Source organism: Humulus lupulus, chromosome 1 (genome assembly GCF_963169125.1).
Source record: "Humulus lupulus chromosome 1, drHumLupu1.1, whole genome shotgun sequence".
Classification (NCBI taxonomy): Eukaryota; Viridiplantae; Streptophyta; class Magnoliopsida; order Rosales; family Cannabaceae; genus Humulus; species Humulus lupulus.
In genome coordinates, this window is record NC_084793.1 from 139,270,096 (window position 1) to 139,275,471 (window position 5,376).

General features: G+C 42.3%; 1 non-coding gene across 1 annotated transcript; it reads left to right on the forward strand.

The window, feature by feature from the left end:
- Positions 1–4,722: 4,722 nt before the first annotated feature.
- LOC133813198 (small nucleolar RNA R71) lies at positions 4,723–4,828 on the forward strand. The gene has a single exon (XR_009884235.1). It is a non-coding gene; the product is annotated as a small nucleolar RNA R71 (small nucleolar RNA).
- The last annotated feature ends 548 nt before the right edge of the window (positions 4,829–5,376 follow it).

Genomic DNA, 5,376 nt, shown 5'->3' on the forward strand with positions numbered 1-5,376 from the left:
AATATACGATGCATCACTATTGAAGGGCTTATACCCTTAATATTCGCCAAAGTCCACCCAATAGCTAGCTTGTGAGCCCTCAACACCCTAAGTAACTTCTCTTCTTCCATAGTAGACAATGAAGCGGAAATAATAACCGATAGTGTGTCGTTCTCACCCAAATATGCAAACTGAAGGTGATCAAGCAATGTCTTTAACTCAAGGACTGGTGGCTTCTCAATAGATGGGAGCAGTCTCTCAGGCACTTGCTCCAATTCCTCATATTTCTTTTAATAAACTTGCTCCGCTGAGTTCAACCACTTTACATATTCTCTGGCTTTAGTACCATCACACTCCTCTTGACTTGCAACCAAACTCAACTCACGTGGCTCCTCAATAGACTTGACCCCTTCACCTTGTTCATCCAATACACTGACATTGAAACTATTGTCACTAGCATGAGGGTATTTTAAGGCTTTAAAGACATTAAAAACTACCTCATCACCTTGTACTCTAAGACTTAACTCACCCTTCTGGACATCAATCAAAGCCTGCCCCGTGGCTAAAAATGGTCTTCCCAATATAATAGGCACGTCTTCATCTTCCTCCATATCTAATACAATGAAATCAGTTGGGAAGATGAATTTATCTACCTTTACTAGGACGTCCTCTAGAAACCCACGAGGATGCTTGATAGACCTGTCCGCCAACTGTAGTGTCACTGTAGTGGGGGGTGCTTCTTCTAACCCCAATCTCCGATAAACTGACAACGACATTAAATTGATATTGTCACCCAAATAGCAAAGAGCTCTCTCACACTGAAAATTTCCTATGGTGCACGGGATAGTAAAACTACTTGGATCCCTTAAGTTTTGAGGGAGCTTCCTCTGTAAGATGGCGCTACACTCCTCTGTCAAAGCCACTGTCTCAACATCATCCATTCTCCTTTTCTTGAATAATATATCCTTCATAAACTTCACATAGCTGGGCATTTTCTCCAAATCCTTGACGAATGGTATGTTAATGTGAAGTTTCTTAAACACCTCAAGACACTTGGAGAACTGCAGATCGAGATTCACTTTCCTAAACCTCTGAGGGTGTGGTAATTTAGGAGTAGGTTCCACAATCTCAGCTTTTTTATTACCCTTTTTCTAAAGATCATCAGTGCCCTCTTCTGCTCTGGTGTAGCTGCATGTTTATCCTGACTCTTCACCTCTTCCTCTAAAACTGAAACTGAAGACCCCTTATAACTGGTCCCACTCCTTAAAGTGACCACTTGACACTATTCTTTGGGGTTTACCTCTGTGGAACTAGGAAAATTTCCTTGCGATCTACTAGAAAGTAACTTAGCCAACTGACCCATTTGTGTCTCCAAAATTCCTGATTGAAGACCTTGTCTCTGTCATGAATTGATTTAACTTGTCAGGTTGAGTTGTCGGTGGGTTCATTGGTGTAATGCCCCAAATATCCTAATAAGGTTTAGGACCTTGATTAGGAGGCCGGGAGGGCCATAATTGATTTATTATAGTATTTAATGATTATATGCATGTTTACGTGAATTATATTATTATATGATGGTGAATGCATGCATATGGGAGAATTTATTATTGTGAGGGTATTTTGGTAATTTGGCCATTGTGGGCGTAATTGTATATTTTGGGTGCATGGTTGTGATTAATTAATATAGCCACATTATAAGGTGGATTGGTTCGAGCTAATCGACATGAGACGATCATGAGATGTAAGTGTTCGGTCTAGTCATAACGGGTTAAGTTCGGGGCTCGGGGTGAGTCTCGGGGTGAATTTAATGATTAGAGCATTACCAGGAATTAAAGGGTAATGGGATATGATTTATTGGTGTTTGAGAATATTGAGATTAGCGGGAATTGGGAAGTGTTAATTATGATTAACGGTGTAAGTGGAAGGTACCAATTTTACCCTTAGAATGGTTTGAGAAGCCTTTAATGACTTAAGGGTATTTTGGTCATTTGGAAGGATTTATATTAGCCAAAATAGGGGTTTTCATCTTCAACCCGTACACCATCCCTCACCATCTCTTCTTTGGTGTTCTTGAGGCCATCTTGAGGTTTTGAGCTAGGAAATCAAAGGTGGCAGCTAGGGAACTTGTTTTAACCATTAAAGGGGATTCAAAACCATGTTTGAGGTGAGTTCCAGTTATGAATTTAATGGTGAGCTCTGTTTTTTAAGCTTTGGTTTTCAGCTTGTGAATCTCTTGTAGAAAGCTTGGATTAATAGAAGTTTAGGTGATGTTTTCTTTGGGTTTTGATGAGGGAGAGTGGTGGAGGATGTTTGGTGGTTGAATTGGGTGTTAGGCTGTGATTTGAGACAGGTTTGAGGGGCTGGTTCTAAGGGAAAAATCTGGGGTGCGTGCTGGTTTTTGCCTGGTCTGGGCTGAGTGCCGCGGCCCTTGGCGTCTGACAGGGGGGAGCCCTCTCTGTTTGAGGGCGCGCCGTGGCGCAGCAGGGGAGGGCCGCGGCCCTTAAGGCCATTTTGACCAAAAACATGTTTTTAGCTTGGGGATCCAAGCCTTAGGCCTCGGGGTTGTACCTAGTACCTGGTTAAGTGGGGATTGATGTCACGGAGGCTAGATATTGGTTTGGGAACTTATGTTGATCATTTTTATTGATGATACCTTATATTTGGTTATGACTAGGTGACCGCTAAAGGACTAAAAGTTGATCATTCTCAAGGGTCGTCCTTTTAATCGTTCTAGCTCGACTTTGAGGTAAGAAAACTGCACCCTGTGTATATGTGACATGCATGGCTATTATTGATGCATGTTGGCTGGTTAACGAGTATGACATGCATGGCTATTATTGATGCATGTTGGCTGATTAATAAGTATGACATGCATAGCTATTATTAATGCATGTTGGATTGCTGGATATTGCGTATGATGCATGAGAAACATGTGATTAGGATATGCTTTGTATACTGAGTATGATATCGTCCAGAGCTTGAGCCTCCGTGTTTATGCATGGTCCTAATTGTACTAATACCTATTTAGTAAGCATGCTGAATACCTTGTTTATGGATATGGAACATGTGATATATGATTGGCGGCATGGCTTACTTGTGTATGACACTGACTAGTCAGGGACCGACTCTAAAGTCGAGAATCACGCATTGAATGGCTCTATGGCATTAATGCTAGACCGACCCTAAGGTCGATGAATCATGCATTGAATGGCTCTATGGCATTAATGCTAGACCGACCCTAAGGTCGATGAATCATGCATTGAATGGATCCATGGCATTAATGCTGGACCGACTCTAAAGTCGAGAATCGTGCATTGAGTGGCTCTAAGGCACTAATGCCAGACCGACCCTAAGGTCGATGATCACGCATTGAATAGCTCCATGGCATTAGTGCGGGATCGACCCTAAGGTCGAAGAACTTATAAGCGCTTGCCTGGTCTATGACCAGATGTTTATAGCCAAGGTATATGACCCCCGTGATTGTTTGTCACATGGCTAGGGGACGCTGTCCATAGCACGACTCTAGAGTTGGAAGGAAGGTTATGTTGGTGACCATTCACCATGCACCTGTCCTGATCAAACTTATGAAAGAACCACTTATCAGTTAAGCCCTGGTGACCCTATCGTCACATGGCTAGAGGGAGCTGTGCTCATTATCGTGACTTTCGGCTATTGTCACCTATTTGCTTGGACTGATAGTCCTGAATGGTTATTATGATCGTTGTTGATATTATATCATGCTTTATTGTGTTTTCTTGCTGGGCTTCGGCTCACGGGTGCTACGTGGTGCAGGTAAAGGCAAGAGGAAGCTAGACCATCCTTGAGTTGGAGAGCTTAGGTGATGATGTGTACATATGCAGCTGCTCGTCCACCACGGCCGAGGTTTAAAGTGGAACTAGGGTTGAACCCTGTTTTGCCGTTTAGAACGGCCTGTTGTAAATATTTTCTGTAATAAACTCTGAAATTATATTTTCGGGATCCCAGTGTATATATTAAACGTTCTAGTGAAACGTTACATCCTAGCCAAGGTTTTTTTAATCCCTAAACCGCTAATCATACTTAGTTCACGATTTTGGCCAAATGACTCGATTAGCGAGTTTAGCACTGTTTACAAGGCACACTGTAACAGTCCCAGGAGTTGGGGCGTTACAATTGGAGGATGTGGTGGTGGATGAGATGGGTGTGGGTTTAGATCATAATAAGGCATAGGGTGTAGTCCATAGGTCAGCTGGTGAGGTGAGTGTTGAGGTGGATACGGTGGTTGTAATCCTTGGTTATTTTTCCAAGACAGACTGGGATGATTCTTCCACGCAGGAGTATGTGTTTTTGAATAAGGGTTGTCGGAAGGTCTTGGAAAGTTACCAATAGCCTGTGCCTATTCCAAAGGCAAACTATTCACATTTGTTGAGCAACTAGTAGTGCCCCAGACCGCAAATCTCACAACTCATTACATTCTGTACTTGCATTGCTTGGGCGGCGAGGCTATTCTACTGCAATTGCGTGGTTAGAGATGCCACTTGACCAGTCAATAAAGAAATAGGATCGATCTCTAAGACTCTTGCCACCTTCTTATTCTCACGCTTAGTGGGCCAATTGTAATTATTCATGTCCATCTCTTTCAATAATTCATAAGCTTCATTAGCGCTTTTTCTCATAAATGATCCTCCCGATGCTACATCAATAATGGTCCTTGTATTTCCCCCCAAACCATTGTAAAACGTGTGCACCAGAAGCCACTTCTCTATTCAATGGTGTGGGCACTTCCTTACAAACTTTTTAAACCGTTCCCACACATCATATAAAGACTCCCCATCCAATTGATGAAAGTTATTAATCTCTCCTCTATATCGGGCTGACTTCGCAGGGGGAAAATATTTACCAAGGAATTTCTACGCCAAGTCTACCCAAGTGCCTATAGAGTTGGCTTGTAATGAATTCAACCAACTCTTAGCTTTATCTCTTAACAAAAACGGGAATAATCTTAATCTGATAGCGTCGTTACTCACTCTGTTCATTTTGAATATTGCACACAGCTCTAAAAAGTTGCTGATGTGGAGATTCAGATCCTCATTTGGTAGTCCCCCGAATTGGACACAGTTCTATACCATCTAGATGATCGAGGGTTTTATCTCAAAATTGTCTGCCTCGACAGTAGGAGGACGAATACTTGAATGTATCCCCGTAATAGTAGGGAGTACATAATTTCTCAATGGCAGGTCAGCCTCAGCTGCTGCATTACCTGCGTTACCCAGATTCGCATTGTTGTTGACACTGTTATTCGCATTCGCAGCCATTCTCTCTAACCTATACTATTTTTTAATCCTTTTACAAGTCTTCTCAATCTCAGGATCAGCAAGCACTAATGGCACCAATCCATGACGTCGCATACACAAATTA